Raw genomic sequence first — 22,100 nt, 5'->3', positions numbered from 1 at the left:
AAAATAAAACACACCTTTAAACATGACTGGAGACTACCTCACCATATTTGAGGCACATGCCCTTTCAGAACATGGATGGCAGGGCTCAAGTGTGCTAGGGCAAGTGTTTCCCCATTGTGACCCAGGCTGTGTCCTGCCATGGCTGTTTGCCCAGTAGAGCTAGCATGCAAACAGGCACTCACACGCCAAGTGTTTAGCCAAGGTCGCAGAATGTCCTGTTGCTTCAGCAGCTGAGTTACAGGAGAGATATATATGCAGGGAGCAACAGAGACAAGAGCTCTTCCAAGAAATTGAGTTTTATTTAGAAAGTATAACGAAAGAGCAAATGAATAGTGAACTGTTGAAAGCTTTCCAGGAGAGAGGGGAAGAGGGCATTCAGTGAATGGCTCAGCTGCGCTGTGCAACTTCAGCTTCAGAGGTGGCAAAGGGAAGAATGAGACTGCAGTGAGAAAAGAAAAGTTCTAAAAGATTGTGTTCTTTATGCTCTGTTCAAACACAGGCAAAGGAAACGGCAATCAAGGTCATCAAGGTAAATCTAATGGTGTAGAAAGCCAATAAGTTTCCTCAGTCACAGCAAGATTTTCCAGATACAGTGCTTGGAGTTCCAAAGGCTAATTAAGCAGACAGGTTCTAACAGCAAAACTAACAAAGGGTACTATCGGGAGATGACTCAGAGCAATTCTGGTGTTCTACCAGGTGTTCCAGACCTATGGCAATAAATAAATAAATAATAATAATAATAATAATAATAATAATAATAATAATAATAATAATAGGCCTGTACAGACTCCAGAACTGGAAATATGTATCCCTATGCCCAAAAGCAGGAGAAAGGACCATAATATGTGTCGATAATCAAGGGACAGGCACACTGTGGTAGAGCAGAATTTTGCACTAGCACTGTTCTCTGAATTTGCTTTCTGCAGGAGCCACATTACTACTGCTGCAATTTGATTGCTTTAGGTGTTTATAATTGTTTAATTTACTGATGATGTTCTACGGTTTTAATTACTGAGTGCAAGAGAGGTGGAATGTAAATGTTTTCAATATGTTGATACATTTGTTCTCATCAAATATCATGCTGGAGTACTGTCTGGGTTCTCTAGGGAAGAGTTGTAGCTCAGCGATAGAGCACCAAAAAAATCAGATAAAATGCAAACAATTCACAACTAAAAAACTAGAAATGCAGTCCTTTAAAACGGAAAGTGAAAATATCCATGAGCAAGTCACAAAAACAGTAAAAAGTAGATTGAAATAAAAACCACTAATGAAGACTCTAAATGGAGGCTTGTACTTTATAAATATTGGGGCATATTTAGAATAACAGTGATAACTGGGTATGGATGGCTTTAATCTCCTGCTCTGTTTTGAAATTTGTGTTATAATGTGATGCACAGTACATTTTATTGCCTTCACATTCTGCTTTTATTGTGTGAATGATTTAGTAGTTTGGGTTTTAAGCTATTGTTAGACACCTTGAGTTTTGAGTATTATCTCTATTGGGGAACCTTCTTTAAGATATATCAACTGGACTGTTTCTCTAAGGTGCTTATAGATGTGATACACTATCTGTAACAAGAAAATGTTGGCATGTGGCAGCGCCCTTCTATTAGGCTGATGACCACGGTATCAACAAGTGCATGTAAAAAAAATGAGCCACCAAAGATATAACACCATTGAGCTTACATATCACTTTACACCATCTGTTGCATAATAATTTTCAGTAGAATCAGTTCACATCTTCAGTTGCCAGCAAACAAGTGCAAATAAATGAAGCCATGTGCAAGCACATGCAAATCACTCCTTAGTATGAATTACAGTGTAATACTTTCTATGTCTGCTCAAGAAATGAGTCCTGTTGAACTCAGCAAGATTACAGCCTGATGCATACACATGCTATGTGACCTCAAAGTGGCATGGCCCATATCCAATGGTTTGCAGCCCAAGATTGCATTCCTACAGTGCTCTCGGATCCACAACAGGAAGAACCGTTTAAGCTGTTGGACGGCATCAATGTAAATCCATAACTAGGGTGTGGGTAGGTGTTCTAATGTTTGCATTCATGCTTTTGAGTCTTTATGACTCTGTCATATTTTTTGGCACTTTTCAGTAAAAGCCACATTGAGAAAGGAGAGCGATAAATCTCAGGTGGGAGATTCTTTGAAGTTCCTGAACCAAGAAAGAAAAATAAAAAATAAACTAAAATAAATTGTCTAGTAGCAGCTTAGAGACCAACTAAGTTTGTTCTTGGTATAAGCTTTTGTGTGCATGCACACTTCTTCATATACATTTATTTATTTATTTATTTATTTATTTATTTATTTGTTTATTTATTTTTATATATTATTTTTATTTAATTTTATATACGTTTTGATTGAATCAGACCAACATGGCTATCTACCAGAATCAAGAAAGAAAAAGATGCTCTGGATGGAATTCAGTGTCACACTTTCCCAATAGTTCCACCAGTGCAAGTATTTTAGCTTGCCAAACAGAATGATACCCCTCCTCTCTTCCTGAGTGCTGTTCTGGGGGTTCTCCTGAGCCCCCCTGAGCCCATTTCAGAGTGCACAGGGGGAGGAGACAGGGGAAGCCCCATTGCACAAGGGAAGGGCTTCCACCGATGCAGCTAGTTCAGTGAATTCTGCCTCCTGCCTCTCAAGACTTTCTGAGTCTCAAGCAAGCAAGCAAGCAAACCTAGCAGGAACCATAAAGCAGGCATACCTTGCACACTGGAGTGTATGTACGCTTCACCAAAATATTTCATTTTCCAGCAAGCGCTTGCTTTATTCAGCAGTGTAATCTTCTGAAAGGATTTGAGATGTGAACCTGGGTGAAATGCACAGCGGTAGCTCGGTCTAGACGTTGCAAGAGCATAAATCACAGTGGCAAAGTCAGCATTAGCGAACAAAGGTCAAAACCTCCTGGGAAAAAACACACCCTAGCATCAGAAACATATTTCTTGTCTGAAGAGATGTGATCTACAGCCAGGCTTTCAAAGAAATATGCTTCCAATAGTTCCAGTGTAGGCAGCTATACAAAAAGAATGACTGGGCTCTTACAAAACCACCCTGCTGTTTGAGAAAAGGTGGGAAAGCAATGGGTGCTTATCTAAATAAGGACCTCCACTTGTCCTCGTATAAACTCTTGAGCCGCTTGTAATGAACTCTGAAGATACTCTGTGTGCAGCACCTATACATGAAGATCAACAGATCCACAAATGATATTTAATTGATAGTGTCCCCTCCCACCATCTGCATTCTGTTTGCTTTGCATTGAAATGAATGGGGTGGGATAACGTAATGACAATGTAACTATGCAATTTACATAAAGGCAACATAGCGATCCTATTTATGTGATTTATTACATAAGTTACATCATTTTGCCACAGCAGACAGCAAAACGAATAAGGTAGGTTTCGGTGCAAGACAAACCACAGCAGAATGCAAACAATGCTGTATGATGAATACACGGCAGAGTGGAAGACGATGCCTTCTTACCTCCTAAGTGATGGGTGGCCTTCGCAAATCCCCTGAGCTAGCCAACAGAAGAGGCAGCTGTTCTGGTATGATTCAACCACCAATCTGACCAGCTTCTGTATGTGGAATGGGGGAAGCACAATGTCACCTCATCCTTTGTATCAGACGGAAAAATGTTTAGGGCTGGCCCTGCAGAGATGTGAATAAAATGTAATGCCTGTCTAGTGTCCATTGCCGGGGGTGTGGGGAATAGAAGAGAAGGCTCCTTGAGATGACATATTAGAAGCTTGATATAGCTTAGGCAAAGGCATAAATTTCATGTACAAAAGGCAATGCCTGGCCTGAGGAATCTGTAATCTTTAACACTCATCCACTTGACATTGAAAGGGCTTTCATACTCCCTTCCTTTCTAACTACAGTATGAAAGAAGCAAATCTATTTTTAAAATTTGACTTCTAATCTAATCATTGTTGTTTCATTGGCAGACTAATCCCCTTTCTCTTTTTATTAGAAAGTCCAAATACAGAAATTAATAATAGTCATCTGCAATGATATTAAGCAGTTCACAAACTTAGGCAAAAAATGTTTTACTTCCACCGTGCAATGTTAATGAAAACAAACAAATATCATAGATCAACAGCATGAAAGATTAATTTTTTCCACATTAATAAAGTGAAAGCAGTCTACTGACTCAAAGGCACTCCTGTCATAGATAATTGCTCATTACATTATTATTTTTAGAGTAAATTCACATTATGTCAATTAACAAAAGTGTCTAAATTTAAAACCATAGTACTGCCAGGGTGCAAAAGAAGTTTAGAAAGTGGATTGAAATTAGGACCTTTCACTTTTAAATCAACCAGCTATGAACACTCTTAATTTCAATGGGATTTAAATACAATCATGGATTTGTTCACACATCAATTTGTATTACTTGTTTTCTCCATACCTGATTATAGTACACTAGATGGCTAGCAGCTAAAATGTCTGAATTCAGTGTGTGAATTGAAAAGCATTTCATCTGAATTGATGTGAATGGATATAAATGCCCAACAGCGAAATGACTGTGTTGCATTCGTAAATATGTGTACCTGAACCAACCTCATGTGACTCAATTGTGTGAAACAAAACTGCAACTTTCAGATTTGTGTGTTCCTTTCCAGAACCCCACGAATGAGAATATTTGGATGTGAGATGTTGATATAGTCAAGAACCTGATTAAGATGAGCAGCTTTTGTTCTTTGGAGCTTTTGTGTTACACTATTTAATAGTTTAATTTAGCATAACTTGAATTTAATACCCCAGTTTCTGTAAAAATTCTCATGGAGTCTTTATAGTAAAAACACAATAGGACAAAATATAATAGGTCAAAAATTAAAAGCAAATTTTAAAACAACAAATCAAGAATAACAATCAAATAGCAGCCTTTGAAGTATTAATAAACAGCAGCACAAAACTAAAAACTCTAGCGGGTAGCATAAAGAGTTGAAAACAGTAAATTTTGGGTCACTGGAATAAAAAGGTAAACTCTTTTAAGTTGGGCAAAGAGTGGTCCTCACCCAGGAGGGAATTTGATAATCTTGGCATCGCTACTATTATACCCGTCCTTCTGATCTCACAATTGGATGGAGCAGAGAACAGGGTCTCCAGGGCTGACCATAGAGGACAGAAATGCTTATCAACATGTCCAGCTGATTCTCTGCACCCTCCTCAAAAACCAAAACAAAAACAAAACCATGTGTGCATGTGCATCCTCCAACATTGTTCTGGCACTGACTTTGGTATCTTGATGGTCAAGACAAATTCCAGAATCCAACACTCCACACTCCCCTCCAATGCCTAGTCCTGGTACAGTCGTACCTTGGATCCCGAACACCCTGGAACTCGGACATTTTGGCTCCCGAACGCCGCAAACCCGAAGTGATTGTTCTGGTTTGCAAACGTTCTTTTGGAACCGAATGTCCGACGGGGTTCCTGCGGCTTCTGATTGGCTGCAGGAGCTTCTTACAGCCAATCAGAAGCTACGGTTTGTTTTTTGAATGTTTTGGAAGTCGAACGGACTTCTCGAAGGGATTCCATTCGACTTCCAAGGTACGACTGTATAGCTGGAGGGAGAGAGATAAAAGATTAGAGACACATGACAGTTCTATTGGGGTTGAATCATGTTGTGAGAGAATGGTCCCGCTTTCCCTGTGACAGCCATTTTACTATTTCCATGTTCCATCATTCTAGAACTCAAAACGTGAAACAGAGGCAGAAGGGGAGAACTATAATGAGAGCATTGGGACAGTGTTCAGGGGAGCTAGCCATACATTTATTCAGGATACTCCATTCTTTTCCTCCTCCACCCCCCCTCGGTCTTCTCTCTCTCTCTCTTTCTCTTTCTCTCTCTCTCTCTCTCTCTCTCTCTCTCTCTCTCTCTCTCTCTCTCTCTCATACACCCCCCACAAGCAGACACTCAACAATCTGTGGCCACAGATCATTAGGCTATTTTGGGGTGGGTTTTTTTGAGGGGGATTTTTAGGGGTTTTGCCTAAATATTCTTATTCTTTTGCAAACTCAGGTGTTCCCCTGTCTTGTTTCTACCAACCCCCTTTGCCACAGAGCAGTCACAAACCCAACACCTGAGTTCACAATTGGTATATATGATGATAGTTTCTTACAACATGATTCCTTCTTTTAAAAAAAAGCAGCACAGACCTGAATTTCTTTATGGTGGAATCTTCTACCCAAGAACTCTGATTAATAACATTTTCTTTCCTGAGTCACGTAGCTGCTTGAAGCTTATAATGTAAGTGCCACCCACTAATTTATTTGTTGAGTCAAGTGAAATGATTTCATATTTCAGCAATCACAAAGGCCAAGGATGTGCAATCAGTTCTGAAGCAGAACACCCTACTGATTTTTGTTAAGTAGCTCTTCAAGACAAAAAGAGTAGAAATGACACATTCTATCCCTGTATTGGGAAGACTAAGCTCAATGGTCTGTTCCTCTTTTACTCTTACATTGGCTGCTGGGACTCTGTGGGCTGGATTGGGTAGGGAGGGGAAAGAGGTAGCCAAACAGGCAAGGTGATACTAACAGCAGAAATACAAAAAGTCTTTCGATTTGATTAATTTGGTTTGGATTTAATGACCTCTCTGTGCATTCCAGCCCCATTCTAGCTCTCCTCTGTGTCTCTCTCTCAGTCTCTGGTTTGTTTTGCTACAATATCATACAATATCTTCCAGGAGGAGGTAGTGTTAATTAACACTCTGAGCTTTATACTGAACTTCTAATGGGAAGTGGGGCTGCTTGTACACATGATCCACCACTCAGGCTATGAAGAGAGTGCTGTGGTTGGGAAATGATTCTAACCAATGCTTTCATTTATAAAATACTTTGATAAACAGAAACCCTTAAAAATCAGGCCTGCACAAACTTGTGATCAACCAAGGCAAGAGCAGCCCACCACCAATATATCTGCAACTTTGCAAAGAGGAAGCAAAACCAAGAGCTTTGTTGACACCTTAGCAAGCCACCACATAGGGCTGGAAGTCTACAATCAGGTTAGGGGTTCATCTATTAAAGAGAATCATTTTATGCATAAAATGGCAATCAAAAAAGGCTATGAGCTAGTTTGCACATGAAGCCAAAGCTAACCATAGCTTAGTGTGAATGCATAAGAGTGAAGTTTCCTGCAGAGGAAATCACAGCCAGCCATGTAGTGTGAACCTGGGTACATGGTTTGTCTTGCTCCAGACAAACAATGAGTCGTAAACCCAAGCATAAGCTTTGGTAGCAGCTTGTGGTTTGGAAAAATGTAAACCACAAGCTTAAGCTTGAACAGTATATTAAACCAAACCATGTCTTAGCTCACAGCAATGCAGCAGCAGGACCAGAGTAGCCCTCACATTATGAGATCCACACACTCACACATTTTCACGCTCACACATTTTCAGGGGGTGATTTAGTGTTACATGCACTGTAACACTAAGGAAGATTTTGGACATCATATGGCAAGAAAGAGTTTCAAACAAAGATGGGCTCTCCCAAGCCCACATCCCCAGCATTCTTGCATTATTATTATTATTATTAATTATTATTATTATTATTATTATTATTATTATTATTAGTTTCATATGGTCTGAATTAAGTTTCAGTTTGTCCTACCACATCCAGTTTCTTATTGCCATCACACAGCACTTCAGGAACTTGTAACTAGTTTCCTAGGATGAGTTGATAATGAGAGCTGGAGCTGGGTTCCTTAGCATTTTGATGCCTCTTCACCCAAAACCTTTCACCTCGGGTTAAGTACTTAATTCTTTCCGGAGGTCCGTTCTTAACCTGATTCACCTTGGGTTCACCTCGGGTTAAGTACTTAATTCTTTCCGGAGGTCCGTTCTTAACCTGAAATTGTTCTTAACCTGAAGCACCACTTTAGCTAATGGGGCCTCCCGCTGCCACTGCGCCGCCACCGCGTGATTTCTGTTCTCATCCTGAAGCAAAGTTCTTAACCTGAGGTAATATTTCTGGGTTAGTGGAGTCTGTAATCTGAAGTGTATGTAACCTGAAGCGTATGTAACCTGAGGTACCACTGTAGTTTAATATAGATGTTTAAAAGTATGGTGGGGGCAGGGGTATATGGAACTCTGCAGCACCCCATAGGCCAGTTGTTGAGGAACTGAACATTATTTTCCCCCAATCATATCTTCTGAGACTTGCCCTCACTGAACTCACAAGAGCTCCCCAAAACATGGCATGGCCCAGTTCTGCAAAGCAGTAGACCATGGATTCTGTGAGGTCTATGACACTCCAGCTTTTTTTACTCTGCCCCCGCCTAATTTCTTTTTGAAATGTAAACTACATCTTAAACAGTTCCATTGAATGAACATTATTATTTTTCTGGGAAGCCAGAGAATGAGAATTAATTATGATAGGATTTCTTCGATTTTACAATTACTAACATAAACTAAAATTCATATTACCATTACATTTAAAAGGACACAGCTCTACCCGTTAATTTGGAAAACCCATTAAACCAGTGTTTAATAAATAAGAGGATGGAATCTTGAATGTGATTAGACAGTTTCTTTTAATGGGAGGCATTCAGATGTAACACATTGATAGGTAACAGATAAAGACTAATCCTCTGACATAAACTGACAGCGCTCTATTGGATTAAATTGTGCTACTTCAGTGGAGCTTTGCTAATATATAGCAGCTGGGAAATTAGACCATAATACATGTATTATCTTTGAAGCACAGGCTCTCAAACTTAGCCAAACTTACTACCACCATCCATTCTTGTAATTGTCCAGCCCCTACTAACCCTCTCAAAGGGGGCTTTGCATGTTTCTGTACTTTGATATAAGACTTGGGTTCACAGATATCTTATGTGAGTGGAAAGAAACTAATCCAGAATGTGGAAGCTAGACTGGTGACTGGGAGTGGCTGCTGAGACCATATAACACTGGTCCTGAAAGACCTACATTGGCTCCCAGTACGTTTCCGAGCACAATTCAAAGTGTTGATACTGACCTTTAAAGCCCTAAATGGCCTCAGCCCAGTATACCTGAAGGAGCATCTTCACTCCCATTATTCAGCCAGCTCTGAGGGCCTTCTGGCAGTTCCATCACTGCGAGAAGTGAAGTTACAGGGAACCAGGCAGAGAATCTTCTCGGTAGTGGCACCCACCCTGTGGAACGCCCTCCTACTGCATGTCAAGGAAATAAACAACTATCTGACATTTAGAAGACATCTGAAAGCAGCTCTGTTTAGGGAAGTTTTTAATATTTTAGCGTGTTTTTACTATTCTGTTGGGAGCTGTCCAGAGTGGCTGGAGAAACCCAGCCGCATGGCCGGGGCATGTATATATGTATGTATGTATGTATGTATGTATGTATGTATGTATAGATAGATGATAGATAGATAGATAGATAGATAGATAGATAAAATTCTTGCATAAGACAGTCCCGTGAAAGCTTAATGGTAGAGAAAATGTTTTTCAAGCAAAAGGTCCCAGGTGCATTTCCTGGGATTTCCAGGAAGGGCTGAAGAAAGTCTCTGTCTGAAGACATGGGCATCTGCCACCAGTCGATGTGTACTGTAGACAATACTAGGCTATACTACGCTAGTTAAACCAAAATTCTAATTCAATATAAGGCAAGTTCCCAATTTCCCCCATTCTGCTACAGACCCCTGTGTCCTTGGCTTTCCAGGGAGTGCAGGTGGCTGCAGTGGAACCAGGAAAACTTTTGTATGAACAGAGTTCTGCTCGCACACATATGGATCCAACCCATATTTTCACTCTCTCTCACACACACACTTTCCGAAGCTAAACAAAAACAGGAAACTCTTCCAAGGCAGCTTAAAAAAAAAAGGGGGGGGGGGAGGAAAGTTGCTGTCCATTGTGCTGATATTTAGATCCCTCAAAATACCCTGCATATCTCAGCACATATAGAGTGGTACTTTGGTTCTCAAATTTAATCCGTTCCAGAAGTCCGTTCCAAAACCAAGGCATGCATAGAAAGTAATGCAAATTGGATTAATCTGTTCCAGACTTTAAAAAACAACCCCTAAGACAGCAATTTAATATGAATTTTATTATCTAACGAGACCACTGATCCATAACATGAAAGCAATAATCAATGCACTGTACTATAAAATAAATAAGACAGTATTGTAGATGATAAAAATTAAAATTACTTTTTTTCTTACCTGCACTGATGATAGTCATTGTTTGGATGTGGGTCTTTTATCAATTTCCTCATCACTCACTCACTCACTCACTCAATTGCTGAACTGGGTTCCACACAGTCACAAAAACAAATTAACCGAAAAAGCCTCAAAAACAAAAATGCAAAATAAATAGCAAAAACAAAAACGCCAAACTTAATCCATTCTGGAAGTACGTTTGACTCCGGAAATTCGAAAACCAAGGCTCAGCTTCTGATTGGTGCAGATGCCCCAGAAACAATAGCCGAAAGCCACATCATTCGGCTTCTGAAAAACGTTAGAAAACTGGAACACTTATTTCCCGTTTTCCAGTGTTTGAGAACCAAGGTGTGTGAAAACCAAGGTACCACTGTATATGTATTACTTGTAATGCAATTGTCAGAGTCACCCGTGGTCCCAGCTCACAAGAGACCAAAGTCCACTCCAGCTTATGTACAAAAGCTTTAATTGAAGAACATTATTAGCTTTACATCCGAGCTCCGTGACTCTACGTCTGTTACGCTTAGACCGCTGGAGTACCCTCTGAGTCGGTCCCCCCTCTACACCAGTTTAAGAGGCTTGTACTGGTCCACCTCTTTCTCTCTTTCCTTTTCCGCAGGGTCTTTCTGCCCCCCTGTGTTCTCTCCCTTCGGGACTCTCCAGAGGCTGAGTCCTCTGCCGCCTCCTCCCCCCTCCTTCGGGCTTTGGGACCAGGCTCCTCCCCAGGACTCTCTTCATTTCCGCGCGCCTCCCATTTTGAACATGGCGCGCGTACGTTGCTCCTGACCTTGCCTTCGACAGTTACACTGCCCTCGATACTACTTTCCTCCCCTTCCGGCAGGACGTTTTGCCCTGATCTCCTTCCCCTCTCTGCTTCCTGTTCTGCTCCTTCTGACACACTGGTCACTCCTCCCCCCTCACTCCGTTCCAGCGGAGCAGCCGGTCTCGCTCTCCAACTCCCACTGGGGGTTCCCCCTTCGTTTCCCTGCTCCTGACTGCTTCCCCCTCTAGCTTCCCTTGGCTTGACCAGAGGGGCTCCCTTTTGGGAGTCCTCCGATTCACTGGACGGACTCATGGACAATCTTGGGTCATTGTCATCCTCTTCCTCGTCACTCTGGAATCCTTCCCCCTCACTCTCTGTCTCCTCCCTCATCTGCGCCTCTCTCCCTGAACCCCTGACAGCAATGTATGTTGATGCTTTAAAGCCTGGAGGGGTAGCCTATGGCCCTCCAGATGTTACTGAGCTCCAACACTCATCATCCCTTGGTGACTGGGGCTGATAGAAGTTGTGGTCCAACGACATCTGAAGGACCCCATTCCTGCTTTAGAATCAAATTCTGCATATCTTCATCAAAGCTGAACCAGTGCATGGGGATCAGAAATATTTTATAATTTGTTTTTCTTTGAAACCGTCTGACTTTTAAACATGTTTAGGATTGTGCTATCTTGTGTGATTAAAATCAGTGGGACAATAGTTAATAATGACTAACATGCTGTTGATATTAATGGAATTTAAACTGAGCAGAGTTTTTCTGCATTGTTGCCCAAAAATCTAGACTCTGATGGCTTTATTTTGAGTATGTTCTCTGAGGCAAAGAAAGGACTTTGCATTCCTGTTTGCATTACAAGTCAAAATTCAGGGTAAACTGTCATAAGTAGAAGTCTCTTAATTATCTGATGAATGAGCTGATTCCTGAGAGTTTATTTTGTGTTTGCTGGTTTACAGAGAGATGGGGTGATGCCTTTCAGAATGCCATTTGATTTGGAATAAGAGGGTCTTATCCTCCCTGGATTGGTTGGAACTTGTCTCAGATATACGTGAACAATGCATTTCTCATTATAACAGAAACAAAAGACTTGACAACGAGATTATTGGCAATCCATTAATTACAACCATTATAAGAGTTAATACAGCATCCTGGAAAACATATCTTTGTACTTTTTGGCAGATTTTACCTTGTGTCCTGTAAAACCAATAAGAACAAAACAGCTAAGTTAATCAGTTTAATTAAGCTCTTTGCATCCCAATTTATTGTTTCCATGTGATTACAAGAAAGAATTGTAGAACTAATTATCCCATTGTTACACTCTGTTCTGCAGAATGTATCTAATCAAAGATTTTTTATATATATAAAAAACACATGCTGCACAATTAATTTTAAATCAAACACAATTCTTACGCAAAGTGCTGCATTTTTCACCCTCCCCCAGGAACACTGTTCTTCTAACATCATTTAATTATTAGGACACAATTAAAGTTTTAAAAATTATTGCACAGTTTGGCTCACTTGGGGGATGGAATGGAGGGAGGTGCTGACGTCGGTGCGATGCAAAGTCCACCATTCTTAAATGGGAATCTTGCTAAGAGCTTTGGCAAAATTATTCTCTGTGTACTTTGTGGTCTCATTCCAATTATAGCTAATCAAATGACTTGCTGCTGTGAGCTCCTGAATGCCAGCTTTCATGACATCAGATCAGCTAGAGTATACATTAAACTGTAGTTTACAGCTGCTTGTGAAGGAAAGCACACACACAGAGTCCACCTCCCCAAATAAAACTCCATCCCACAAGACACAATCTTATTAGGGAATATACAACAAAGCTGTCATCTATTTGCTACTGGGCTGAAATGAAGGTCTCACTCTGGTGTATAAAGCCCTTCTTAGACTTCTTCCTGTCCTTGGAGATGAGGATCCTGAGTTTCCCAGGTGTCCTCTTCATGTCAGAGAGAATCTGCTGGGATCCTTACTCTGAGAACTTAGACACCTGTGTCATCAAAGAACCCACTATATTGATGTGTTATTTGATTTCTTCTTTTCACTATCCTTCAGCCCTCTTTCCCCACCCCACTTCCCTCTCATCACTAGGATATAAAATCCCAGATTCCTTATTAGGTCCTCTTTTTGTGTATCTCCTTCCTTGTTTTCTCTGAGGTAAGACATTTCTTTCTTTATTGCATTTACATTCTACCTTTTTATCTGAGGACATCAAGGTGATGCACATGGTTCACACCTTCAAGAGTATGAAACTGCATTTAGCTTTGAAATGAAATATCCCCCTTATCAAATGAACACATACCTGTCTTCAGAAATGTGGCGGTGATAGCAGGGTCTAGAAGTACTACGTGTGTTGGGAGGACTGTGAAGTGAAAGAGAAGCATTTACATATAAGTCGTGCAATGTTTTTGATGGTTTTTGAATGTCATAGATAATTTAAATAAGAGACAGTGTTACGAAAATTAGAAAATGAAAGGTTAAGCGGCTGCCAATCTGTTCACAAGCCAGGAAAATATTGAGATCAATGGAAGCATAACGATCGCTAGAACTGACGAGGGGAGGAAATTCAGGGATGCAGCTTCCACCTTCTTTGGTCGGAACAAAGAACAGAAGAAACAAAACATGACATCAGTGCTTCCCTTCCTTATCAATCATCCCAGTGATGTTGCACTTAATTGCCAGAATACTGGAAGCACAGAGCAGCTTTACATTTTATGGAGCTCTTGAGCAGAATACTGCCACGACCCTGGTGTACAACAGTGACTAGGACACAGAGTCTGAGGCTGCAGTGCTGAGGGACTAGGCCTGGTTCAGGGCTCTGAGTCAGCTGCTGGTCAGAGGACTACTAAGCCTGAGGCTAGCATGCAGGGGCTTATAGAAAACATCCCATAGCATTGGGGTGTGCAGGGTCAGGAGGACCCTCACAGGCACCTTCTCCTGAGCCTGAGGAATGCCTTTCACAGTACCTAATTGGTCCAGTGATGCTGAGAACCCACCAAACAGAAGGCCATAGATCATAGGCGTACCTGTCTTCAGGCCAGAGACAAGCTAAATTCTTCACAAGGAGCCTGGGAGAAGTGATCTGGGGACAGAGGGTTAAGGCTCAGCTTGCTTTTGACCTTTGTTGGAGCAAGCTATACACTTGGAGCTGTCCGTGGTCCTGTAACTATGGATCTCTCTTGCCCTGTGGGATTTTCTGCAGAACCGGAGCAACACAAATGACCTTATCCCATATATCTTAATTATAAGGGCAACATTTACTTATAAAAAATGGGATAATTTGGAGGAGGGAGAGCACTCTGCTCATACACCCCAAATTTTCCTTAGAGTGATTTGTACATCTTATTGACTTTCTGTAGCTGTATTCTAAAAAACTAATAATCATATATTAAACACGCACACATCTCAAATGTCTATAGCCCTAAATGGGGCACTGTACTTTGAAATGCTTATGATTCTTTCCTCCAGAGGTTGTATATGGCATCTATGTACTTTAAAGTGTGAAGAGCCCCACTAACTGATCTGTAAGCAATTTCTAAGCCCAAGACACGATGTTACAGATAGTACCACAGATGCTGTGAGTGTAGTTCCATCCTACACCACTATTAGAGATCTAGGGTGAATGTGTCCTGGACTTGTCAGTATGAAGGAGAGAGAAAAAGAGACATAGTATGAGAAAAAGAAAAGAAAATGAAACCATGAAATTATGGGGGAAATTCTAGTCTCTTTAAAGTCAAAAAGTCAAATTAGCATGTGATCAGGATTTTACACGCATTAGAAATGGCAATTTTAAATGTCCACCTCTCAGCAAAATAAGCTAAAGTTTGATTGTACAAAGGTGATTAGTAATTTAAATGTTCTATGGTAAAATATCATACACCTACCATTTCTGGGAACTATCAGGTGAATTGTCCTTCAGTGGGTATATGTATATTTTCCAGCATGGACTACGTATTTTTAAAATTAACATTAGCATTTTTTACTTGAGAATAGATTTTATTTAATATATCAAGTGAGGTTTTTTAAAAAATAAAAATCAGAATTTTATGTAACTGCAAAAACTTTGGTGAGTTGAAACCATATTTTCAGGACTTGGTAAGTGAATGCTGAATTCTATTCTGTCCTTGGCTTTCACTGCTGCGCACACACTTGCTGTTAGATATGCCATTTGCTCAGCCGTTTGGAGAACTGAAATCAATAATTACGATCACACACAGGGCTGCTAGATGACTGCCTGACCCAAATAATAAATTTTGAGATAAAAATATACCCATCAGCTTGACCGATTTCCAATTGTGTAATTTCAGTACAGCTATATTTGGTGAAATTGTTGATGCAAACTGGTCATTTGAAAAACAACAACACATTTTTGGCTTCTTGGTTACACATCGGCTTGCTAAAATAACAAAGGGATAGTGGCAAATTTTGAAGTGCAGGAGTTTAGCATCATAGCTCCTCATATCCTCCCCCCTCCAGGAGAGTTCTGGTTACAGAGATGGCAATGAAACATTAACTCTGGGAGAAGCTCCAAAAATGGCAGAGAAATGGGAGAGATCCTGTTTGTAAGGTTACCCTGCATAGAACCCCTCCCCATGTTTACAAAATTAGCAGTTTTATAGAGAAAAGCAACCTTGTTTCTATCTTCGAGGTTCAAGTAAGCAGTATTGGGTTAGTGAAGGAGAATGAGCATGCATTTCCAATGAGTGAATTATGTTCCACTATCTTGTACTCATTCATGCCCAAGATACCTAAGGGAGTCATCCAGACAGCAACATTCTTGGGATGGGGATAGAAATTTACTGGGTGGTAGCTGACTAAATTATACTCAGAGTAGACCGATTGACATGAACATACTCTGAAGTAATTTAAGTCCATTTATGTCAGTGGGTCTAATCTGAATACAATTTAACCAGATACCTCCCATTGCCATGACTATTGCTATTGAACATGCTTATTCTCAATGGCAAACAAAAGAGTCACACAGCTAGAATCAGATTAAACAATAAGCTGTCTTTTGCGGCTAATGAGTGCAGGGATCACCATGGACTTTGGAAAGGCTTCATCACAAACATAGAGCTTTGTCTGAGCTGCAAAACCTAGCTGGTTGAAAGCATAGTAGTGATGGGATGTATTACACATTAGAGACTTTCAGATAAATTGGTTCTATGAGAATCCCACTTCAGAATGACTGGCAAGCTACTCACCTACCCTTTGCTATTGTGGGGTTTCCCTTAACGTTGGTCCGGAAAGCGCAGCTTGTGCAAGGCTGTTGAAGGGAGGCAACTTATTGACAGAGCATATCACAAATGTTGAAAGAGTAACACTGGTTGTCAGCATGCTACTGGGCCAAGGTCAAAGACATGCTATTGGAATAGCTCTGACCTACTTACCTCAGGGAACACTTTATGTTGTACATACTGTCCTGAACCCCTGGCAACAAGTCATTTTGTCAAGTCCCCAGTCTGGGGTCAATCCACATGTCCAAAGCCCCACAAAGATCCTGAAGTATTCAAGTTGAAGTCCTTCAACATGAGCAGCTTGAGCAGACACACCTTGCTGCTTCTTTTATGTGACTGGTCCTCACCTGTTCTGAGCCTACTCAGCTGAAGAATCACCACACCTCCTTCCAGATTCTGAGCCTACTCCAGCTGAAGAATCACACACCTCCTTCCAGAGCTAGTGAGCCCCACCTGGCCAGCTAGGAATCTGGGCTGTGAGCCCTTACCTGCCTCAGCCTCGTGGAGCACCTGCCTGCTGCTCCCTATGCCTCAGAGCCCACTGTGTTCATGGAGATAGGACACCTCTGGCTCTTGTGGTGGGTCCTGCTGCTCTTGTTCCTGTGCACTGACCACCATCCCCTCATCATCTTTTGAGTACTTCTTACACCAACCTCTCCTTCCCCATCACCAGCTTGCTCTGGTGTGTCCCAGTCCTGGTGACACCCCTTTCCAGGATCTTTTTTCTCCTCTTCCTCTTCCCTGTTGTCCTGCCAGTTCATGACATATACGCCTGCCTGGTCACTTTGATCCTTGGGAGAGACATATTTAGCAGTGCCATATGCTCTCAAGATCTGTCCTATGTCCACTAAGAATAGGGATTTTGGAATGTTGCTTCCAATGAACATCAGGCAAGTAGCAACATTTAGGCACCTGAGACTTTCTCTGTAGGGTGGTGCAGCTGTGTTGCAGTACTACATTAATCTACTGATTTGTGGCACATTTTGTGGTTGTTTTATGAATGTAACTTTACCATTGATTTTATGCTACTCATTGTCATGATAATTTTTCTTAATGTATAGAAAGTTGTGCATTACAAACAATAAATAATATTGCGGGAGGGGGAAAATAATGGTCAAGGTGAAACAATGGTAACCCAAATCTGCTCTTCCTAAATCTGGAAGGAAAGAAAAACCACCACATGTTCCCGATGAATGGAATTTTCTTTTGTGAAGCTACTGAGGCTTCTCTCAGAGGTGGGAAATTCCCTCACCCACCCCAAGTTTCACTTGTTTGGTTACAAGAATAATTTGACCTGTGTCATCAGAATTCTGGGGGAGGGGATGCATTAGCAAAATGTCTTTTGATCCTAATTAAAACATCAATGACAGCTATTTCTATTTCAGCCTTGTGGACTGTCAGCAACTCGCTGCAGTTCAAGGGGTTGTCATCCACTTATGTCACACTCTCTAATTAACTGTGATGCTCAGATGCCCTTCCAAAAGAAAATGATATGGCGATTTGAGGTCCCAATTTTCAGTTAAAGGATGCATGCAGATCATCTAGTTAATCCTGGAGAATTATTTTTTTAAAATGCTGTTCTAAAACAGTATGTAGAAAAAACAGAAGCAACAAGGAAATCCCAAATCTGCTTCTTCCCATCTCACACAAATCACAGCTGTATTTTCTTTCTCAAATTGCTATTTGATATACCCTGGAAGTCATACACCTTCCCAGATGGAAAACTAGTTTTAGATCTCGCTCTGACAGGTAGATGTGACTTGCATTCAAGACACTTTGAGGAGCAGATGGTCAGTTTAATAAGCTATCAATGACCATTATGAATGATCAAGCCATGTCCGAGTCTACTGGGAGAACTGCTTTGCATAAGACAACATGCCTGCAAAAATATGATGATCTACCAGCAATGCAAGACCTTTCAGCTAGCATTTGGTTACTGGAATAAGTATGATCAGACAGTTTCAACCTAGTACATTTTAAAAATTTCAGTAAGAAGCTATTTTATATGCTTACATTTTATGTGATGCTAAATTTGACCTTTAAAGTTTAAAACATTCCATTGTTTGGGGACATGTTTATGAAGGTTCATCTCTTCCCACATGTACCAACCCCAAGCCTTAGAACTTTCCTGGAGGTTTTTTTCTGGGTCTCCCACCTAGGTGTGTCATGTTTTTTAGATGGTAAGCCTGCAGTTAGGGACTGTCTTGTTTTGTATGTAAGCTGTTCTGGAAGCCCTTTTGCCTGAAAAGCAGGGTACAAATGCTCCAAATAACCAAGCGCTCTTTTCTGATGGCATCCCATTATCAAATGCCCTCCTTTGAATGGCTTGCCTAGTGCCTAATTTAATGTCCTTTCAGAGCCAATAGAAACCCTATTTATTTTACAAGGGCTTTTAAATTTGGTGTTCTGTTCAACATTCTTTGATATTGATTTAGTTTTTTAAAGCTTGTTTCTATGCTGCATCACATTTATTGTATTGCTATGGCAGTGTTACTGATTTTTTAACTTCCTGTAATGCTGACATGAGAGGTTTTGTAATCAGTTGACATATAAATACCACCAATAAATGAATAAATGAAAATTGAGCATTTGGGAAGCACCAATTATAACGCGCGGGAGGGACTACCAATATCAGTCTGATGTTATGTTCTACTGTATAGTAGTAGCAGAGCATAGGGTTCTGTCCAGTGCTAGCCTTAATCAGAGTAGACCCATTGAAATTAATAGACACAAGTAACTTAGGCCCATTAATTTCAGTGGGTCTACTTTGAGCAGGGCTAGCATTGGCTAGACCCATAGGGCCTGGTGATGGGTTTCAGTATATGCAGAAGGGAATAGGCTTGCCATGTCACACTCCTGCACATGGGGCAAAGAATTCACACATGCAGATAGGACTTTTGTCTAACTTCAAACAAAATGATTTTTCAATGGAATCAGTTTACATGTTCAGCAAACTCCTAAACATGTTTAACCAGAAGTAGATCTCTTGGAGTTGAAGCTTACTCCCTTGAGGTAAGTGTGCTTAGGACTGCAGCCTAAATATCTCTGAACTTAATAGTTGTTTTAAGGTGTGGTACATTTAAAATTGCTCTTATACTGTTATACTACCTCCACTTGTATTTTGAAATATCTAGAAGTAATGGAGCAAAATCTAGGTGCTGATTTAAAACCAAGCTGTTCCTTCTGTAGAGGTTTTGTTTTAATCAAGACCGAGGAAAGTGTTGCTTGCTACCTCCCCTAGCTCTGAAATACTTTATTGCTATTTTCTGGTACATTAAGGAAATCCCAAAATGAGGTGTTTGGAACAAATTGCAGCTCTCTCATTGAAGCCAAGCAAGTAATTCCAGATGGTAGTTTGGAACTCACTATACAACCATGAATTTATATGCTTGTGAATAGCTATTCATGACTGCAACTTAATTCCATGTTCCTTTTTTTGGCACTGCTGTTCACCTTTAACTCCACCATGGTGTAAAACTTGGTTTTTTGTAAAGCACTGAATCATTCATTCTATTTTCCCCCCTTAAATGAGCTCAGAGTTCCCATAAATGTAAATATTTCAGGAAGGCCCAATGCCAGCCTACTTTTGACAAAAGACTACTGTAGCAAGTACCCAATATAACTAACCAATCTACAGCTGGAAAAGTCCATAATAGATGTATTTGGAAATGCCTTTTCCAGCATGACAGAATTTTCTCAGTGTCACTGGTTCTCTCACAAAACTGACTGCATGTTTTAAACAAATGGCTGTCTTTTGTCTGAGCCACATTGCAAGGATTCTTTAGATCTCAAAAGCAAAGGCAAGCAAAATGAATAGGACAGATATTTCAGCCTACAGTTACAATACTATCAATTCAGCACTTTTTTTCAGCCAGAACCTGCCAGAACTCAGTTTCAGCACCTTTCAGGTGGGCTCCATTGCCAGAACTTGCCAGTTCCAGCACCTTTCAGGTGGGCTCCATTGCCATTCAAAGAGAATGAGGGAGGCATTCATGGTGAGTTCTGGCACCTCATTTTCTAGAAAAATAGCACTATCATCATAAGAGATTTCACAGTGTCACTATTTCCTATATTAACCAAGTAACCCATGAGAACATAGCCACTTGGGAACAAATAAGACACTCTTCATCTCCTAGGAACAATCTTCTTGAGATTTGTCTGTTGGGTGTGCAGTTGCACATGTGTTTGACACACTGCTCTCATTCATATGTCATGTTAAACATTTTATGTTTTGAAAATCAGAAGCAATTCATCTTGTTTTTTTTTTATAATAATTTTTATTAGTTTTCCAATTTTAAGACAAAACAACAACATACAAACACCAACAAATACAAACAAACACACAAATATAATTTCTCAACCTCATTTTCATAAACCTCCTTTCTCGGACTTCCCCATACCTCACCCTTTTTGCATCCTTGTTTTACAGTTTTTCAGCAACCCTTTTTACCAATTAAATTTAAACTTATTATCTTTCTCAATTTCACCTTAAGACATCAAACAATTTCAGCTGTAATTCTGCATCTTCCTTCCCCTTGACATTTTAGCACTCCTCAATTTTGTAACAGTTTCTAAGATATGCTTTAAACTTCTTCCAGTCTTCCTCCACCGTCTCTTTCTCTTGGTCACAGATTCTGCCAGTCATTTCTGCCAGTCCCATAAAGTCGATCACTTTCGTCTGCCATTCTTCCAGTGAAGGTAGTTCTTGTGTCTTCCAATACTTTGCCAGAAGGATCCTTGCTGCTGTAGTGGCATACATAAAAAAAGTCCTATCCTTCTTTGACACCAATTGGCCGACCATGCCCAAGAGAAATGCCTCTGGTTTCTTATAAAATGTACATTTAAGTACCTTCTTAATTTCATTATAGATCATTTCCCAAAAGGCTTTAATCTTTGGGCAGGTCCACCAAAGGTGAAAGAAGGTGCCTTCAGTCTCATTACATTTCCAACATTTATTATTGGGCAAATGATAAATCTTCGCAAGCTTGACTGGGGTCATGTACCACCTGTAAGTCATTTTCATAATATTTTCTCTTAGGGCATTACATGCCGTAAATTTAATACCGGTGGTCCATAACTGTTCCCAGTCAGCAAACATAATGTCATGACCTATGTCCTGTGCCCATTTAATCATAGCTGACTTGACTGTCTCATCTATTGTATTCCACCTCAGCAACAGATTATACATTCTTGATAAATTCTTAGTATTGGGTTCTAACAATTCTGTTTCTAGTTTCGATTTCTCCACCTAAAAGCCAATTTTCCTGTCTTGTTTGAAAGTCTCCATTATTTGATAATAATGGAGCCAGTCTCGTACCTTGGACTTTATTTTCTCAAAACTCTGTAATTTGAATTTGCCACTTTCTTGCTCTAAAATTTCAAAATATTTTGGCCATTTAGATTCCATATTAAGTTTCTTCACCTCCTTAGCCTCCATTGGTGATAACCACCTAGGGGTTTTATTTTCCAGCAAATCCTTATATCGAATCCAAACATTGTATAATGCTTTCCTAACAATATGGTTTTTGAAACCCTTGTGAACTTTAACCTTGTCATACCATATATATGCATGCCAACCAAACCTATTGTCAAATCCTTCCAAGTCCAAAATGTCTGTATTCTCAAGAAGTAGCCAATCTTTCAACCAGCAGAAAGCTGCCGATTCATAGTACAGTCTTAAGTCCGGCAGGGCAAACCCCCCTCTTTCTTTTGCATCAGTAAGTATCTTAAATTTTATTCTGAGCTTTTTGCCCTGCCAGACAAATTTAGATATGTCTTTCTGCCACTTCTTGAAACAGTCTAGTTTATCCACAATTTGTAATGTCTGAAACAAAAATAACATTCTAGGCAATACATTCATTTTGATCACTTCAGCCTAACAAGGAAAGCTTCAAATTCGACCATATTTCTAG

The 22,100-nt window shown here is 40.3% G+C and overlaps 1 long non-coding RNA gene across 2 annotated transcripts in view; it reads left to right on the top strand.

Annotated features, from left to right (window-relative positions):
* The first annotated feature begins 218 nt into the window (after nt 1-218).
* The window catches only part of LOC309327432, a 200,799-nt gene continuing 178,917 nt past the window's right edge, over nt 219-22,100 (top strand). Inside the window, exons 1-2 of one of the 2 annotated variants that reach the window (XR_014150541.1) lie at nt 219-529; nt 11,902-12,372. This is a non-coding gene — a long non-coding RNA (uncharacterized lncRNA). Of the gene's footprint in view, nt 530-11,901; nt 12,373-22,100 lie in introns of those variants that run through there. The other variant, XR_014150540.1, reaches the window with a different exon arrangement.

The sequence above is a fragment of the Podarcis erhardii genome, assembly GCF_964252035.2.
Source record: "Podarcis erhardii genome assembly, chromosome: 1".
Lineage (NCBI taxonomy): Eukaryota > Metazoa > Chordata > Lepidosauria > Squamata > Lacertidae > Podarcis > Podarcis erhardii.
Note: the sequence above shows the minus strand (reverse complement) of the source record. Positions and strands in the feature narration are given on the sequence as shown.